The 20878-nt window shown below is 39.8% G+C and overlaps 1 long non-coding RNA gene across 3 annotated transcripts in view; it reads left to right on the top strand.

The window, feature by feature from the left end:
* Positions 1-9664, top strand: part of LOC140317920 (uncharacterized) — an 88093-nt gene extending 78429 nt beyond the window's left edge. For 2 of the 3 annotated variants that reach the window (XR_011917804.1, XR_011917806.1), the window contains one exon: positions 5182-9664. This is a non-coding gene — a long non-coding RNA (uncharacterized lncRNA). The remainder of the gene's footprint in view (positions 1-5181) is intronic. The other variant, XR_011917805.1, reaches the window with a different exon arrangement.
* Positions 9665-20878: the final 11214 nt, after the last annotated feature.

Raw genomic sequence — 20878 nt, forward strand, 5'->3', positions numbered from 1 at the left:
CTAATAAAGGGGAGACAAACAAATCTGGCAAAGACCCGGGACAGGACCTGAGAGAGGTATCTACACCTTCAGTTGATTCATTCACTGTTCACCAGAGCCTCATTAGAAGTGGTCTCCATGGAATGGTGGCTGTCAAGAAGCCATTCTTAAGGAAGGGAAACAGGAAGAAAAGGCTGAGGTATGCCAAATTACACAGGCTAATTATCAGTGGCAACTGGTCATGAATCCTCCCAAGAGCCATCATTATGCATGTATTATCATGCATGTTGAAAAGTACTTTTCAGCATTACAGAAGCAGTATGGGATCATCTCGACAGAGCATGGAAGTCAGCCAACATCTAAGGAAGACGTTTGAAATGTCCTTCAAGAAGGCCGGATAGCTATACTCCTGAAGACCTGAAGAAAGCTTTTCATGGGTGGTTCAGGCTGTGTTTGAAGATAAAGGCAATCATATCAAATATTAATCTCAAGCTTGATAGAACTGTACAAAATGTTTTTTGTTTTTTCCATTATACACTGTATTTCATTTGAACATTTCTGTAAATCACTGCACTCATTTGCTGTTTTCCTTGTGAAGTGCAAAGAAATCAGGAGTGGCTCAAGACTTTGGCACAGCACTGTAGATGTGAGGTTTCTTTTTTCTGAAAGGTTCTAAAAGTCTAAAAGTTCTGATTTGGTGTTTTAAATTCCACTTTTTATCAGTCATTACCAAATTTAAGGAGTTGACTTAAGTCATGGCCTTACACTATACGAACCCATGTAAGTGCCTAATCTATGCAGACAATTATGAGATATAAACAGTCTTGAATTCCAGGTTGAAAATTACAAATAAATTGAAACATATTGATTAATGGACTTTAAACAGATTGATTTGCTAACATTTGCTGAGTAATTTCAGATTAACTAAGATCTTGAATAAAGATTAAGATCTTTAGATGAGTCCATAAATCTCCCAAGATGTTGAAACTAGATATAAGGAAATGGTGAAAAAGCAAAAACAGAACAGCAATGAAGTAGACTAATGAATAAAACATACAGATGAATAAATTAATTTAAATAAAAAAGCACAAACTTGTTTATGACGGCACCACATATACACAGCTTCAAGTGTTTGGTTCTGAGTAGTTGAAATTCTTATAGTCTATGCCAAATAAACACTTTTGAGCTGGATTGAATAATACTTTATAAATCCAAAAAGAGAAATTATGTTGATGCAATGTAAATTTTTGGCTATACTTACATGTATGACAATCTCCCACAGAGAGGGATAGAAATTGCAGAATTTGAGTTTGAAATTGCAGTTTGATTTTGGTTGGACTGACTCAATATTTTTTTTTTCTAGTGTCAAGTAAACATGCTTACTATGCACCCTGTAACTACAGAGCCAGTCAGTATTTCTGCAGATGACAGAATTGTGAGTAGATAAATAATCAACAGCAGCAGCAGCAGCATCAATACTACTTTGTAGATTCACTTGTAACCTTGATAACTAAATGCAATGATTTGCACACCATTTAAATCCTATATTGAATTGAAAGTAGAATGACATTTCATCACTGAAACTGTGATTATTTTTTACTTCTTGCTTTATGAGGGAAGAAGTAATCAGTTTAATTGGCAACAATCAGAAAAATGACAGAAGCATCCAAGAGAGACTGAATGAAGCAGAGGTAAAGATGGAGAAGGGTCCATCCCTGTAATATAGAAAGCGCTGGTAAAACCAAAGTGCCAGCATCCCAAAATGAACAATGATGCCTGTGTCATGATGTAAAAGTCAGTGTCAGTAAATTGTAAGGGGCTGTTGTAATTTCTTTATTATTGCAATGGAAAAGAAATGTTAAAAACTTTTACAATAATAATAATTTTACCATGATAAAACTCCCCCACCCATATTATGATCATTGTCTGTAGACTTCACTGGATGATAGACACTGACAGTTTGCATTGAGTGACTTCTTCTGTGTTAAAGTGACAGCCAGTGTTGATGGAGGCTCAATATAATATCTATTCACAAGTCTCAGAATCCCTGGGGGCTTCTGAGCTTTACAAGGCTTTATAGGGAGTTTCAATTCATTGTTAATCAGTCCAGTCCGTCGATTACCTAGTTTGCTTCACTCTTACTCCTGTCATTGTTCCAATTTTGGCTGAATAAGCCATCCATTTTTATGTTTAAAGAGGAAAAAGAAGAAATAAAAGTTTACTACTTGCTTTGTACCAAATGACTGACAGATACAGTTAGCAACTATCAGATCAGCACAAAGGAAAATTTAGCAGCCAATGAACCAGCTATTTCCCACAGGAGCAGGTGAAGAACACAGTGAAGAACACAAATGGAGTTACAAGTGAGAATATACTGAATCTGTACATTTTCTAGGCAGACAGAGCCATACTGTAAATGAATGCTTATATTGCAACATAGCTGCTTATCATACTCCACAAATTGTACTAGCAGTTTGTCTTTGTTGCTTCTGCTGCACTCGTACTTTTTAGCAAAATGTCAGATGCAATTTCTCAGAGTATTTTATTTTTCTTTAAAGGTCCATGTAAACACACAGCTTGCAATTAGCTTGCAATTTGAAGACTGAACAATCCTTTACCTGAGTGTTTTGTTAGCTGTATTCTCTAGCAGTGCTGTTTGTGTATTTTTCAGTTGCCTTTAGAGAGTGAGAAAATAAATTCTTCTGTTCTACACGCTTCTTTGTGGGGAACACTCTTCGGCTGGTTCCTGTTTTGGGTTTGTCAAAGCCAAGAAGCTGCAGAAAGATCTTTCTTCAGGATCCTTTTGTGGAAGCAACTACGGTTTTTACATGTAAGAAATGTGGGAAAAAAAAGTCCCATCTCTGCTTTAAGCTTCATGTATCTTCCTTTGCATTTATCTGACTGAGAAGCTATGATGTTTAGTGGTATACAGTCACATTGCTCAGCACTAGAATTGTTACAGAAAGAACCATCTTGACAACAAAAGAGAAGAAATGCTCAGGTAAGCAGGCATTTCTCTGTCTATCGTCTGACCTGGAAAAGCCAGAATAAGGTTTGTTTTTACATCTCACCTCCAATTACTCTTCACTAACTAAAAGAGTTCCTCTTGGAAGCAAATAAAAACACTGGAAGCAGATCTCCCTCTTTCTCTTTCCCAAATCCCAACTGAACCTATTTTAGCATATTTATTTATAACAAGTTTCTGATTCAGAATCCTTTGCAAAAAGACTGTTATAGCATCAAGTATCATCACATTACTCCTGACAAGAAATAAAGCATGTCTTCATGCTTGTCTACACCAAACCCCTCTTAGAGTCATACCCCTCATATGCCTGCATGTGCCATCTGACAACAATGTTGGGATGCAGGAGGTATTATTATCCCCTTGAGCCCTGACATGCACATTTGCTGTCACCTTAATTTATCCATTTATACGCTTGCTAAATATAAAGGAAGCTGTCCTAAGTGGAACAAGGAACCATTCCAATTTTTAGGATTTCTCTTTTTCTTACATTTTAACATAAAGCCAAATGGGTCCCAGGTTCAACGTCTAAGAGGGCATTAATCTTGCCTGAAGTCAGAATTACCTTACTGGCCTGAATTTAGAAACTTGGTAAATTCCCCAAAATGATGAAACAAGGTCCTGCATGTCCTGTATGTTTAGTAAAATCACCACTATCGTAACATCTCATCACATTTAGTGGGAAAATTATTTATTTATTTAATGATTAGATTGAACTGAGTTATTATCCTAACAATTCACTGCTTTTAAATAAATTATATTTCAATATTCTAGGTTTGTTAATGATATTACATTTTCTCCTGTTATGAAAGTCCTTTAAGAATCTTCTGCTCAGTCACTGGTGATTAGGCCAGTCTTGCCACCAACACACTTCAGAAAAGTTTGGCTTAACTTTTCTCTGCAGAGGATATTTCAGTGTGAAGGAATTTAAGACACATTTTGTCTAAAAGACCCTAACATATACTCTGAGAATCCACCACAATATAGCAGCTGCAGTAAAGTTTTGCTTTCATGTTTAACCTTCAAAGTGGTTTGTAAACTCAAGTTTAGACTGTGATGTGATAAATCTGATTGGAATTTGTCTTCAAACAGATGGAAGCAAAAAATACATTATAAGATGTGTTCAAATTACCATCATTAGCATTTTTAACAATATGCATTTGCCATATGATCTGTTCATTATTACTCACACTAAACATCACAACACCAACCCTCAGATAATTTAGTGAGCTATGCAACAGTGCAATGTCTGCGGTTTTCAGTAATGAAGACTACACCTACACAGAAACAAGAGTATAAGGTCTGCACTATTTTCAACCTCTGAGGGTTTTTTTTATCTCTAGAGTAAAGCCTTTATGTTGTCTCTCCATTTCTAAAGGTTTCCATGGATTCTCACATCACAGAAAGAATGTTTAAAGCTTGCATGCCAATTTAGCGTGATGCAAAGAAAACACCATCTCAGTCTGCCAGTCTATATGCTACGTACACTTGGAAGAAATCAGTGTCTGTTTGTGCCATATAGAATTGTCACCTCTTAACTATATGACATTTCTAGAGAGAGAGAGAAAAAAACAATTATGGCACAGACGGAGAGGGGGTGGGGTGGCATTTGTCAGTGCTCTCCTTTGGGTTCAGAAGTAAAATATAAAATGTCTGTCTTTGTCTAATCCAACACATTTTATTTTTATAACTGAGAAATCTGTTCAGGGACCCTAGCGTTTTTTTTTTTTGTTGTGTTTTTTTTTTCTTTTTCCAACTGTCAGGGTGTCATTTGTCAGGAAAAAAGTGAAACTGTATTCCCACCCCCAGTCCTTCTGTATGTTGTGAGGTTATAGCTGTTGCTAACATGGAAGGTGGAGGTGTGTATGGGAGGCACATTTAGACTTTTTCCACTTCAAACACATTCACGTCATGGTCACCCTGCCGTGCACAGAGCACTTTGGCAAATGTCCTAACTACCTCTTTGACTCTGCTATGCTCTGTCACTTCATCACCCATCACTGACCGCTGTCTTTTAAGAAGGCGAAGCAGTTGGACTTGAGAGTATTGTCCCACATGATTGAGACGTTAACCCTTATGGCAGCCCCTTGCTCTTTAGAGTCTAATTTCTTCCCCCCTCTTTTCCCTTTTCTCCTCCCTCTTCTTCCTCTTTTCCTTCTCCCCTGGTTTCTCTTCATCAGCAGCCTGCACAGGGAAGCTGTCAAGCCATTAGTGAGTCCCAGCACTGATAATGAAGCCATGGAGGTGGTCTGAGCCAGTGTGGCACAGAAGCTGGAGCACTGGAGGAAGGTAGATTAGTATAATTACGTTTTCCATGGGGGCACAATAAAAAAAAAAAGAAAAAAAATCCCTCTCTTCCTGCAGGCCTTGATTGACGAAGGGGCACAGTGTTATCAGGTGCAACACCCTTTGCTCAAAAACAGAGGAATATAGATTTTTAGTTTTCAAAATATGAAAGTAGTGTTTTCCTCCTCTCTGTTTTTACAGGTGCACTCCACATCCTTCACATTTATGTATTTGTTTATCTGCTGTTCATGTAGCTGTGGTTTAGTCTCACACATCCTGTAAGAACGCCTTAAATATTGGCTCTCACAGACACTTTGAAGAGCCTATGAGGTCAGGTTTTAAATTATGGTCTGAACCCTCACCAGGCTTTCTCTCCCTACTCCTGTAAATCCATTTTCCACACAATGCATTTCAAATCAAAGCAGCATCACCATAACATGCCTTAGGAAACATTAAGCCATAGTGCGTCACTTTCATGTGTGATAGCATAGCCCCTGTACGCTTTGATGTGTTCACTTTTTTAATGCTTTATTAATAATAACACATTGGCTCCTTCTCACATCACCACCAGCTTCTGGTGCTCCTTTCTCTCTTCCTGAACTACATCCCCTCACTCTTTCCATGTCTCATCCCTCCCCAGCCCCTGAGCCTTGCATCAGGATTGGCCTGTTTGTGTTTAGGAGGGGGATTAGAGGGAATGACATGGGGCTCAAGATGAAGAGAGTGACAAAGGCCTATCAGAGGGCAGAGAGTACAGAGCGCTGCAACATCATTGGTTGCTGAGGAAATCAAACATATCTTCATTTCTCCCAGTCATCCTTCTCCAGAGTGCCAAGCTTTTTTTTTCTCGCCCAGGGAGGGAGGCATGCAGGTGAGGGATCAAGATTTGAGTTTCTGTTTGTGAGTTTAAGTGTGTGTGCACATGAGTGTAAGAGTGCATGTTGTGTGCGATAAGCAGAGATATACACAAGGATGAGTGCATAGACACCGATAGCACTCACCTCCTCCAAATCTGGCCAAAATACAAAGCAGCCTGCGCATCTCAAGTGTTGTCCAGGACGAACACTATGAATGGGATGCCTGATTTATAGACATGAATTGGCCATTATGTCCTGCTTTCTCTCAATGTTTGATGTTTTACATTAATGGTACTGGCAAAAGAAACACCAAACAAAATGCAATGTCCTTTCAATATTTGTTGATAATTTAGTTCTTTCAAATGCAATGTTATGTTGATAGTTGGATTCCTTACCCAGGTTGTCTCGATGATTTTGACATACTTGCATACAAACATCTGTTGATTTCAGTTTCTTCGTGTCAGTCTTGATGATTCTTAACTCTTTCTGTTTGCACCTTCTCAGGTCATTCAACTGAAATCTGTGGCTGCATCATTAAAATAAATTGATATAATGAATAAACTTATGGCTCTCTTTATTTCTCCAAATGTTCTGTCTTCGCTACAGTTCCTAAAACTCTTGCACAACTTGTATGTATTTCCTTTTTTAATGTATGCATTTATAGAAAAACAACGACAAGCCTTTATTCCACTTACTCCATGCCACAGAGACTTTTTTATTGACGTTTTAATCCAACTTGAATTATTGTTCGGACACCTTCCACTGCACTGAAAACATTCAGGTGGGGCTACAGGTAGTTTAAAATCCAAACATGAAAAAAGTTATGAGATCATGAAGAGTCTTCACAATTGCAAAATGGAAAAATACATACATACAAATATATACAGATTATCTTTCGTTATATGTAAGTGCTTCAACAAAAATCATTCATCAAGAGGAAAATCTTTTTTAAAATGAACACATAATCCTCATTAGTTCTTGTGTGGACCTGCAACAGGTTGTTTCTCATATAAAAAGTCACACTTTTATATCCAGATGAATTCTGTCTTTGAATTTTATTGCCTGTTTTTTTGGGATTTTGAACTTTAGAATTAAAACCAGCTGTCGCCCAACCTATTTATTCCCGTAGAAGGTATAATCGTGGGCATGTACTCTGTTGTGTTAAACTTTTGAGCTGTAAATCCAAGTCAAAAAGTTGTCAATGAATCATCTCTGCCACATGGGGTGAGTGTGTTGAGTTTGCTGGGGCCCTGAACCTAAAATTTGTTTTGCATGTATCCTTTTTTTCTTTTCTTTTTGCATTAATTGCACTAATAACTTGTTTTATATCCAGATTTATAACATATTGCCGTAGGGACCTAAAGCAAACTTTATGAAAATTCTGTCTGTTCAGTTTCTTTTGCAATTCTCTGCTGTCAGTATTACTCTGCTTAATAGGATGTAGCTAGTTGACTTTGGCTCTCACAGGACTGGGAGCAGAGAGGCTTGGCCCTAGCCAACTCTCTCCTCTTTCCCATAATAGATCTGATTGGTCTTAGGACCCTCTGGGGGCACCTGGCTCCCCTTCTTGCCAACTCTAGCTAAATCGAACGTTGGGCCATCTCGGTGCAGAGACCAGAGGTCAGCTTCAAAGGCCCCCTGCCCACTTCCTGCCACCTGGTGTTCCATATCGGGCAAAGGGTAGATTCCCTTTCCAGTCCCTCCACCCTCCGTTATCCTTCTGCGAACAGGTTAAGGACATGGAGCTGATACATCTCCTCCCTGTGATCTCCTGCTGCCTCGTCCCTAGCTGCCCCCATGCAGAGAGAGGGTGAGAGATCAGCCCCACACAAACACAACAGAATCACAAAACCATTTGATGTGAAAATCTGCTTTTGATTTAATTATAGCCTGAAAGTGCACATCATTTTACAATTAAGTGATTTAACCATTTTTGACCAGGGTTGCCATAGTGCTGGCAGGTGTTAAATGAACTTAAATGTACATATTCTTTTCCATTTAATTGATATAGCCAAGAAAATTTCTCAGTTCAATCAATGGCAAAACACTTTAACACTAAAATCATTTCTTGCATGGATTTCATTCACAGTTTGATACAAAACGTTACATCTATCGTCCTTCCCATATTTTCACAAATCAAGTTAAGAAAGGTAATGACCTGTTTATGAAGGACCAATAAATTAAGTCCACTTCTTGGCTCTCATTCGGAACATGTTTCATTATCAACTGATCAACAGCCATGGTATGAATAACTCTCTTTCTGTGTTGGTCCTGTAATGAATAGCAGGGATACTGGACACTCTTTTTTTTCATCTCCATCAGTGCTGTCCTACAATTAGCTCCAAGAATACAGATTAATCAATTGAGATTTTTTTGAATGTTTATCAAGCCCAGTCCTTTTTCCCTCCAATACATTAGCAGATCTCAGTATGTCCATTACTCTTGTGAACAGGGATGAGAAGGAGAAAAAGGGAGAGGAAATAAAGGTCTGATGAGTTTGGCAAAGGGAGGATGGAGGCTGAGACAGATGGCATGAAGTCTGCAGCACTCTGGCGTGGCTTGCCTGGTGCTAAAATCCTCCTCTCTCACATTCCAACAAATCCTACCAGGAGGCTGGGGAGTCTGTCACACCACTCCAAGGATCCACGCGGCCCCCCCACCAACCAAACCCCCCATCCCACCCCCAAACAGTCTCTGACCACTCTGTATCCCATTTCTACTATTTTATCCTCACGAATGTATACATTCAGTCATGAACATGTATAGAGTTGGATGATTAGCAGATGATAACAGAGCTGATAAGATAAGCAGCACCAGTGGGTGCAGATAAGAGGAGAGAAAAGGGAACCTGTGGGGAATAATTGAGAAAGGTGGCCTTTACTGTTATTCCAGTGTACAAATCCTATTTTGTAAATACTGGGCAAAACCATCAGAAAAAGACTGAGCAATCCACTTATATTTGAGTAAGAATACTTAAGAAGCTTTTTGATTAGTCTCACAGCAGCCTGCATCAGTCCACGGTCTTGAACAGAAACAGAGCATCCCAATCTCTGTGCAAACATGCACTGTGTAGTGTAAGATTTTCTGTAGGTCTTTAAATTCAAAGTGGACAATAAGTGTAACTGTGATTACACACAGAGCGCTAAACCACAACTTGATCACAGACTCCACTCGACAACTTCATCTCCAGATACTGTACTGCTGGATTTCCTTTGAATTTCTGAAGCGGGCTCTCTTTTACCATCTCAAAGTGGCTCATCTCATAAAAAGTATCTAATTTATTTTACACTATTCTCACCCCCCTCGTCTCTTTCTTGCTGTCTTCTGCCTGCCTTCTGTTTATTCTAATGAATGACTTCTGAGATAAAGTGCTGCTGTGAGGGGGTCACAGAGGGCTTCAGAATCACATTACTGTTAATGATAATAAAGAGAACAATCTGTGCTAAACCTCTTGGATGTTTTCCTTTCTCTCTCCATATGGACTGAACGTTTTATCTGCTGCTGTGTGGAGTATCGTCACATTTGAAAGTCTATGCAATTAAAAATGAACACTAAATTTTGTTTTGTGTTTTGATGCAAGCATTATCTATTGACAGAAAAAAAGCGCTCTGATAAAAGGTATACAGTGGTGCACCATCTGGGTAACAAAGTGCACCACCATGCAAAACATCAGGCGTTTTAGCGACATGGTGCGGCATAAGAATATGAATTCCCTGCGGGGACATTTTAAGTGCACAATGGATGCCAAAAACACTTAAACTGCAAACAGAACTTCTGACAATCATCAAAGAGTTGTGCAGGTGTAAGGCTATGTTCGTGGGACTTGAACTTTTTACAGACAAAGGGTTACGCTCTCAGCTTTTGCTCCAACTGGATGAAACATAATTTAAAGTCATGTATGGAGCTTGTTTTTTTTTAAAACAACGCTGTCTAAACATGGGTGGCAAGTTTTTTGTGTTTAAACCACATCCCAAGTTCAACTGCAGCTCTAATAAGCACTCAATTTCTGCAACTCTTAATAACTGCAGAAGAAAAACTCATATTGAAACAGTTTCAGAAAAAAAGTTTTTAAAATGTATTTCCACAACTTTCAGCCCCAGTTTTGTCTTGGTTTTCAACAGTGGTGGAGCTCATCGTATCATTGTATGCAGAGGATGTTTACATGGAAGTGACATTCACAAGTGGATCGTTTGTGACTTTCCCTCCCACTGCCACAGAGACAGAGCTACTGGCTGTCCTTCCTACATGGCAGGGCAGCGTGGTGTCCCCAGGCTCCTTGGCGCTGCAGCTGTCACCCACGGATGGGAAAGTGGCAGGGTCGATGGCTCCGCCGCGTGGCTCCTGGCAGCATCCCTCCCATTCTGGCCCGGTGAAAGGGCAGAGACGGGGAGCCCAGTCTCAGTGCATTGATCGAGGGCCAGCCCTCCATTAGCCACCGTCAGAGCCAAAGGTCAGCGAAGGCTTGCGGATGGGTCCTTCATGTGCAACCTATAGAGCGACTAGTTCTCACATCCGATGAGCAAGTCCTTGCTACTTTGGTCTGTGCTGTGGCCGCATGAGGATGACCGCTCCTCTCAGAATAGCTGACCCCTCTCTGATGAGATGATGCATCCCCCGACACGACACCCCCCCCCCCTTACACAACACTTTCTTGGGGGGGTTTGATGTCAGCAACATTATGCATTATTGTTGCTTTTAGCGATATTGCTATCTATCTCCTGCCAAATTAAAAGAGTCTTCCCTCTAATTTTCTCCAACAGAAATTGCTTAATAAATGAGCAGGCCCTGATTTGCACTGATGATCACACAGCAACACAATTGCTTCAAATTGCTCACCCAGAGATGGTACAACACATCGTGCTCATCACTGAGTGGCAACTGCTGCCTGGTGTGGTTTACACTGATTCAGCCAGGCTGTGAAAGGGGATAATTGTGGTGCTAAATGCTGTCGAGACTGACAGGATCCATTTCTTGACTTGTCAAGGGCAGCAGCAATAGATAGGGTCATTCTGGGGTCTGTACACACAGAGGCAGATGAATTTATTTGCACCAACATACATGCACACGTGAGCACACGAACACACACACACACATACAGGGAGACAAAAATCATCCACGCTCCACATAGAGATGATTGTCTCTTGCCTCTGTCAGGTTGTGTTTTTTTTCTCTAGCCACAGAGACCTCATCCTGGGAAATTGAGCAATTTCTGATTGAAAATAGTGCCGGTAATTAGAGCACTCACTATTTGTAACCACTTGGCATTGCATTAGTATGCAAAGCTGGCAGCCAGCTTATCTTGGGGAAAACGTTTGTTTCCTTAATTGCCCTCTTAGGACAAAAGTGAACGGTGTGGGTGGGGAGGGAAGAGAGTAAAATGTTAACGTGCTGCAGAAAGAATGGAGCCTGGTGTGTTGAGGGGAAATGACTCCCTGAACAGAGGGGTTAAACTCCACTAATAGACTGCGCAACACACACACACACAGACACACACACGGACACACCGAGTAACAGTAGAGCACTCATACACCCACATATGGGCACACACTTGCATTGGCACATGGGCACATGGAGACTCAGACAACAACACAACTATGATTAGCACACACATTCCAGGACACACACAGATGAACTCCACAGACATAGTGCGTTGAGTAAAATTAGACATGTAAATGTATCTTTTCACCATGCTAATGAATTAAATGACCCTGCCCATGATTAAAGAATCCAAGACTCAAATCAGAAAAATTGTTTGTCTCTTTCTTTTTTCAGCTCACTCCTTTAGTTTTATAACTAAAATTTCTGACACGTTTAATAAAAAAAAAAAACAGAACTCTCACTTTTTTCTGGTGATATGAAACCAGATTCAAATTGTATGTCGTTTCATATCATCTATTGAATTTGAAGCTGTGCCTGCATTTTCCCACACCCTGCACTTAATCCGTACTCTTAAAAATATTGCATCTGTTATGAAGTAACTCCTACACTACGTCTGTCATGCCTCACTAACTGTCCCTTTTCAAATGTGAGGCAGGAATGAGTCTTTCTGGTCAAATTCTACACTGTTTCCAATGCATCATGGACATGAACCTGCACCCTCACACGTTGATATGTTCACACAGAGAAATATTAATTTGTAATTGTAAAAGTTATCCAAATTGTCCCTGTTTTTTGCACGAGTGACTCCAGAGGCATTTTATATTGAACTAACTGAAATAGCCTGTGCCTCGCTAACATCCCCTCTTGCACAAAAAAACAGAAAAAGTGTTTTTGTAAAACCATTATTGTAGTTTCTTTGAAGAAACTAGAAAGAAATTAGAAAGAAATCACACTTTTTTTCCCCCATGGTTATTAATATGGGTGTTTGAACACGGACACCCCCCCCCCCCCCCCTTCCTTCTGTAACAATATTTCTGTTCCTATATTTAATAGAATCTGTACCATAAACCTTAGACTGAACTTGGTAATCCATCTGTTTGTTAACAATTACCTGTTGACCATCAAAGTTGGACTTATGTTTCCATGTATACTTTGTGGCAGTGAAAATAGTAACTGCGATGGCCAGCAGCAATGCCCTCCTCTTTGAAAAAGTTCTCCAAAAATATAGAAACTTGTGCCCTTGGACAAACAGACATAAAGGTGCAAAGTGATTTCATATTGAGAAAGTATGACTCAAATCCTGTTTTGAGGGATGAAAAATCTTTTCATTTATTTATTAGTTTTTGCATGTTGCCAAATATTGCATCATAATCATAACTTTGTTAACATTGGCTTGTTCCAGTATGTGCCACTGAGATAATTTTCCATATATCCCGATGTGATAGGTAGAGCTTGGATAAAATAAAGACTTTTTAGATTAAATAAATAAATAAATAATTAGAAAAAAGAATCTTTACCAAACGACCTAATGAAAAAGTTACATTTCAAAATGATTTTGAAATCAAACTCCCGGTGCAGTTGTGTGGCCTATTATTTTAGTTGGAATATATTGTCCAACAGTCCAGATTCAAATATCACGTGCACATTCGATCAAGATTACAAACTAAAAATCCAAATGACAGAGGCGGAGAGCAAACTACGTCATCGCTTCCCGTCACCAGGTGTAAAACCAGCGGAATGCTACAGGTGAGTGAATAATGATGAACACGTCAGAGGGCCTGAAGGCCCTCTCATGTATTTGTTCTTGAACTTCTTATCTGAACTCCGCGTTCAAACCATTTTCCAATCACTTTCATTTTAGCCGCTAAAATGATAAAAGGGACAAGTTGTTAGATATGGGCCGATGTGTCTGAATATATAACGTTCACTTCTACGTCACAGACATCTGTTGCTCTCTCGGTAATAACACAGAAAGTGAGGGAAGTGAACACAGGGTTTTTCTTATTTTCTTTGCCTTTTTTTCTTTTCGTTTCTTTAATTCTTTTCTTTTCAGCAACGACGTACTTTGAAAAACTGACCTGATTTTCTCTCCCATTCATTAATTCGGAGAAAAATTTAAAACAATAAATTAAAAAAATGCCCACACAACCTCAGATAACATCATAATAACATCTCGCTGAATGGAAGGAGGCGCTCATAGCTCCTCTCAAAGAACATTTGGAAGGAATCTTATTAGGAGGGCTCATACAGCCTAAAGGTATAAAACAACCTACTAACGTTTATCAAACGCTAATAAATCATCCGTTAAATAGTCTTGTTTTAATTGGACGAAAAACTAGAATAGTTGAGAAATATGCGCAACTGATTATATTTACACCTCGAAATACAGTGTGCGTGCACTCCCGTGAACGCGCGGCGGGTGGGCGACGAGACCACACTAGAAGTGTGTGAAGGTGCTCAACTTGCCACATTTCTTGTGCCTAAACTGATCGAGCCAAAACATCAATGTACCCAATTAATTTTCTCCGATGATAAACGTTTTTTTTAGTGTGTTTTTTTTTTATCACTGTTTGTTGTGCAGCATCATACAAAATGTAGGTTTCATTTATAGACACCGACAGGATGTTTTTTTTTTCTTCCCCCTCGCAAACTATGGAGGCACTGACCCTCTTGAACGCTTGTAGATTTCTGCAAACAAAACTATCACCTGAGAGCAGCGAGAAAAGGAATCCCCCTTTTAGATCATCGCCGGAGAGTTGGGGTATGCGAGACTTCCTTAATGCCGTAAGGGCCAAAATGGTTTTGGGAGTGCTGAATCGGTGTCTGTGTGTACACAACCTGCCCAACAAAAGCAAGGGCTAATCCACCTAAATGACACAATGCACAGGGCCCTGTTTACACGGGCTATACCCACAGAGGGCCTCCGCCTCGTTCTCCCAGCTTCACAGACTGACTGAGGTACACTTTTTATTTCCTCTCTCACACTTGATGAAAGAGACTGATGAACGACTATCGGTGCAATCCCCAGGAAACACAAACCAGCGACTGAGACCCTACACAGAGAGGATGGATATGATTTGATATGTCGGCATCTGATAAAATATATACACAAAGTTACTCCCGTCTGATTTATCGACCTTTCCAGATTTTTTCAGGCAGAAAGTATTACAACACCCCACCCAAAATATGCAAAGTCCACACTGATGAATCTATTAAGAAGGGAATCCAATTAAAAAGGTGATGACAATCAAGGCCTTTTATCTATACATCTGCACGTACAGAGTAACACAAATGGCTACAGACGAATACAGCCATAGCCATCCACTGTAGTCCAATTGTGGTCAGGCCTGTTTGCACAACCTGTCGTCAGTTGGCGCATGTGTTGATACGGCTCCAAAAACACAGATCACACCAATTAATTAAAGCAGATTTGATTTAAAGATTTGATCTCAGAAAAAAAAGAAAAGAAAGAAAGGGAGAAAAATAGGACACACGGGAGCTAATATCAATTAATCACATCTAAAACAATTACAGCTTCAAGCTTAATCTAATTTTAGTAGTAGGTTTCAAGAGAATTAACAGGATGGAGCGACTGTCGCACTGTCAGACCCTAAAGTTTCTGTTTTTTTCCCGCCTGTGTGGCCCTCTCCACAGACAAGCGACCGATTTCTTTCTACTGTAATAGTATTAGAAAAAAAGACCCTGAGCTTCCGTTGTGTGGATAGTCATCTAAATGACATCTTTCCCCATTAAGCTTTATAATCGTGAGAATGGTGCTTTTTTGTGTGTTTCTGAACTAAACAGATTAAATAAGACATAGGAACAAAAATAAAGAAATTAAAATATCTCTCCGTTTTCAAATGTCCACCTTCGTCCCTTTTAAACGGACAATACTTTTAAGAAATCCAGTAACTGAAGGGTTAACAGGGTAGTAACAGGGACTAGCTCAATGGCGCGTTGTCTTACTCGATGTCTTTCCTGCTCTATCACCTATTGACTATTTAGTAAATGAACAGGTCTGGCAGCTGCGCAGATTTTTTTTAATTACTTTTATTACAGGGCTAGATTTCCTCTTTAATCGACTTAGAGCCATTTTTATCTTCCCCGTCTGTAGGTGTGTTCTTCTGTCTCTATAATTGCCTTTTTTCCAGAAGGGGGTAGGTAATTACTTTGGCACAGCCAGGTAAATTCCGGTGCTAAATTGAAATATTCTGCTCTAATCCACACTAATTCCCAATTCTCAGGACCCGGAGATGTTCGCAGCAGAGGATTCATGCGGAGCTCCCGTTGCTTCTTCAGGTGAGCGTCGCCTCGCAGGGGGGCGGAGGATCTCCTCTCGCCGCCATAAGCATAAAACAAGATTACTAGATCTTTATCAGCCAGTTTCCCCTCCTCACAGAACTGCAACTTCACAAACTAAGGTTGAGACAGGGAATATTGCATAATGAGCAGGAAATGAATTGTTGGTTGTTTTGGGGGATATTTTAAACTTAAATGAATATGTCATAAATAAACTCCCATGCAGGGGGGTTTATTCCTCTAACACAAGAGCGGGTGAGCTTGTTTATGTAAATGAATTTGGAGATGCATTACTAAAACTGTGCTTGATATCTTTGTTTTGGATGCTATTTGAAGAAGGAGAAGCTTCTAACATTTACCGGATATTAAAATAACATCTCTGTCTTCTTATAAACAAGATTTGTATCAGGAAACACAACAAAAGTTTAGATTCTTGGCTTTTAAGTGTGTTTGGCCATACAGGTGTGAATACTGGCAAAAGTTGGCATGTTCTACTTGTCACGGTGCTGCCTGAATTTACCTTCCCCCATATCTTTAATTTGTAGTCACCAGGAATAAAAAGGCTGAATCTCAGCTCTGGCAGCTCCCATGTCAGTCTTTGCAGGAGTGTGTGACAGAGAACAGCAGGCAGATAGCATGCTAAAATCGCATCACTAGAGACCTCACATCAAAGTAGACCAAACCTCATATTGAGTGAACTTTTAAGCCAAAAAAGGCTGTGTGACATCAGAGCACCTAAAATGTGACTGTCATGTTTTTTTTCAAACTTTTTGCTGAACACAAGCTCAAAGACTTGAGTAGTACTCAGTGGCAAGCCCCGTTCAAACGCATTCACTAAGATTAGCAGTCTTTGTCTTACAGGAACCTCAAAGACCAATTAGATTGAGAGATGGCTGTGACGAATTTGTCAAAAATAAGATGATAGACACTACTTTGGCAGTGAGCAAACACGGCTAGGGATTTCACTCAAGCAGTTATTGACAAGACACTGTCAGAAAATGTGTCAGCTTCTGCAGACCTGCCAGCTGACAGAGATGCAGCTTGGGATTGAGAATGATCAATTCCCCAAATGCCAACAAGTCATAACAGCATTTTATTTTAAGTAAAAAGTACTCTTTCCTTGAATGTGTCATCAACTTTATATTTGCATCACAAGTCCGCACCGTCCCAAGATACAGAAGTGAAAAAAACACTAAAATAATAACATATTTATATGGGTTTTTCAAAAATGTGCCAGCAGATGTTTGATTGTCTCTTATGTTTCTGCTTGGACATAGTCACAGAAGTGGCCTGTCGTGAAAGGGGTTTTGTTGTTTAATGTACACCAATTCAACACCTCTAATAGTTGAGCTCGTCTTTGGCCACTATTTCTGAAGTGAAATCCAATACTCAAAGCATTTTCCTCTTCAAAGTAGTCTCCTGTTGTGCTTTGTGACCACAATAGTGTCAATCTCTTACTTTCAAAGCCTCATCTCTGTGTCAGCTTTGAGTAGCTGTCTATACGTGCCTCCAAATGGATTTGAGCCTTTGATGGCTAGTCTGAAAACAGTTTGGAATATTATAACAAAATCTAGATTGAAAAAAGAAATCTATTGATTTGGCTGCACATGAAATTTGGCCTGTAATTTGTGGAATTGCTTTCTTGATCACAAACTACGTCGCCGTGACACTGAAATATGTTTAAGTTCAAAAGGATTGTGCCAGCTGTGGGAGGGGAGCAAGTGGCTACCAATCAAAGACCTAGAACTTCAGCATTCACAGCAATTTCAGAGATTACAAGTATTCGCTCATCTGCTATCCACAAGTCCATGGATAGCATGACAAATATATTAGGGTCAAACTGCAAATTAGCATACCTATAATTTGATGCATGTTATGTCATGTTTGTTATCAATATACTGATTAGGGATAAAATAAATGAGCTGAAAAGGTTCAGTTTGATGAAAAAATATAATAATTTGAAGAGGGCATATATAAACTATTACTTCATCAGATAAAATCAAAAATAATTCACAGATGCAGCCTTAGCCAAAATAGGCCTGTTTGATGAATGCCACTGGATTACATTTTTACCACCATGAATCCTTCATTCCTGTTTTCACTGATATAAGCGTTGAACATATGAGGCTGTTGGATGGAAAAAGTTCCTTGTAGTTGTCCGCAGCAACAGCCATTTGAAAAGCTGCATTTGATGCCAAGTGATTAGAAATAATCAAGTGACAATGATCAGAAGAAAAAAGAGGCAATCTCAATAAAGTTTGTCATTCATCCATTCAAAGTTCAATCATATCAGAGGTGTTTTGCATAACTAAGAGACACTGGTCCTAATCCTCAAAGGGTTTTTGGCCTACTTGGCTTTGCACTGTAGTAATTCAAGGTCGCAACCCGGTAGGAAATATGGGCTGCCATAGCAACACAAAGATGGCCTCTGAAGGCTTAGCATAATTCTCCCCTAATAGAAAAATAACAGCGGCAAATCCCATCCTTAGTGAGCTCGCTTATTTGACAGAGGCAGACTCCCACCTGTGAAGCACATAGTCACCACACCAATGCACTAAGGCCACGATAAGATGAAAAAAGCCTGTCTCTGGAAGGGGATGGGCGGCCTAAGCTCAAGCCAAATTCTTTCTCTTCTCTGAAGTGAGTCTTGGCTTGCTTTAGAATTTTGAGGCTGGACAATACGAGCTGTCAAATGAATCATGCTCTATGTAGTATCTAACTTTGAAGTACTTAAGCCATACTCTGAGGAAGACCTTTGGCAGGAGTAGATGGCTTATATAAGGATCAAATCAGTGAATAGTTTTCACTTTCTCTCATGAAATTATTCAAACTCAGGAGACCTGTTGGATGCTTGGAGTATTTGTGCATACTTTAAACACGATACAATCCGCCGACTTTTAGTCCTCACAGGATGTTCTTGTGGAAGTGAAATGGCTTTACACCTGCTTAGTAACCTTCTCCTTCATTCTGATTGTGATCAGAGAATATGTGATCCACCCTCCCCCCACTTTGTTGCCAGGTACCACAGAGATAGATTCTTGTCACTGTGTGAGTGGCATCAGGATGATGAGCACTGGGGAGAGAATAAATTACCACCACACTTTAGAGTGGGAGGCATGTAAGTATCAACTGCTACGACAGTGCATTGCTCTGTGCTTATGGAATCACTAATGAGGAGTGATATCCAGCGATGCTGCAGCCATGGTGATCGAGATTCAATCAAACGCTTTATGAAATCACTACTGTCAAAACTGGCTGTGCAAATCAAATGATTGCCCAACATGGGTTTCTGCAAGAGTTATAAAGTGCTCTTTTGTCACATGCAAAAATATTAATAAAGAGGGAGTGAGAGATAGATAGTTGCAGTTGAGATGCTAGTTCTGCTCTGCACCTGAGTCAGCCATTTTTTTCTCAACAGGACATCTGTTTATTCTCTGTGTTCAACAGCAAGAGCCTCATTGTGTGGCTCAGACACCGCATCTTCCTGTCTGTAACTCACTGGAGATGCCAGCCACTTGTCAGTGTTTAAAGCTGTTTCAGCCCGCTGGGATGAGTCCTGCTTCCCCATTCTAGACATTCCTTGAATGTCCTTTTGGTTCTGAAGAAAGACATTTTTTTTATTTGGCTAATTGTTAGCTTAGTACAGTTTCAGTACAAAAATCTCAAAATCTTAAGTGATTCTCATCTTTAAATCTTAATTTCATTGAGGGTAATTTCTCTCTTTCTTAATATGTGGTACTTCTCATAGTGATAACCACGAGGCTGATGTATTAGTACTCTAAAAGGACTTTTTGTCATGCTAATGAGAGTTCACCAGCTTTCTGTTCTTATCAAGTCATCTTTTAGCTGTTGGGCAAATATGCTAAATTCATATATTAATATTCTATTTCTCCCATTATACTAAGTCGTATCCATTATAATACATTACAGATAAAACAATACCTTTCTCTTTGCCCCTCACTTTCTGAAATTCTCCTTTTGCTACCTTTGGCAATGAAAGTAGATTTTCTAAATTCCCTCTGCTTGCTTCTATCATGGAGAGCTTCATAGTGGTATCTTCACATTAAATAGGCAGTGACAGTCATAATAGCCATTTGAGGGGTTGAATCTATTTCATCCCTGTCAGTGGTTGGACGAATGGAGTAATTAAATCAACCCTGTATGGACAGTCCAACCAGAGACCGAACTCCCGTCCCTGAAGGGAATCTCACCGAATATCAGCTTGTAAGTCTCCTGTTTCTGAGTCTTACACTGAGCACCTTTCTACTTCAAAGCTTGCTCAACTCCGTGTCTCAAAGATACACATCTCCAGGAAAGAATGGCCTCTGCTGAGATATGGACACCTCTGGCCTCATTTAACGCGAATGGTCCCCTCCCCCTCTCCAGTCTGAATTCGAGGATAGAGTGGCTATCTGACAAGATCACACAGAGATGTGCGGGAACTTAAAGGCAAAGAGTTACTGAGCATCCTACCAGGAGTCTCAAAAGGGTTCTATTAAAGCATGTTCAATATGCCGGTCAGGGCTTTCAAAGTGCTGCACTCCCTCTAGCCCCGGCAAACTCAAAGGGCATCAGTGCACATTCCGTAAGAGGAATCTGGCCCCCATTAATTTAATGAGTCCAGGGTATTAGTATGCCATAGCAAGCTGTGAAGGCTCCCTTTTTAAATCTTTGGTGGAATTTTAAGGAAGGTCCACCAACTTGGGAGTCACAAAAGAGATAAGGGAACAAGGTGTGCTCATTGAATCTTAACTCAGGTTCTTGCTGTCTGTCCTCAGAGTGCAATTTCCAGTGCTTAAATTGTCTGTGTACAAATAGAAAAATAGATTAAAAATGTAAGATGTCCCTTTTACAGCTACCTGGAGAACCTTGCCATCTATCAGTGATTGCATCTACTGAAAGAAAGACACAAAACATGTAAAAAAAAAAAAAAGAGGGGAAAAAATACCAGACAGGGCCGCATATTGTTGTCACTGTGTCTTGCACAGTTGTGATGCTATCATGGTGACAAAATCTATTCAAAGATAGACATACAGTATAAACACCTGCCAAAGTA

Source organism: Leuresthes tenuis, unplaced genomic scaffold (assembly GCF_036924035.1).
Source record: "Leuresthes tenuis unplaced genomic scaffold, fLeuTen1.0.hap1 SCAF_11, whole genome shotgun sequence".
Lineage (NCBI taxonomy): Eukaryota > Metazoa > Chordata > Actinopteri > Atheriniformes > Atherinopsidae > Leuresthes > Leuresthes tenuis.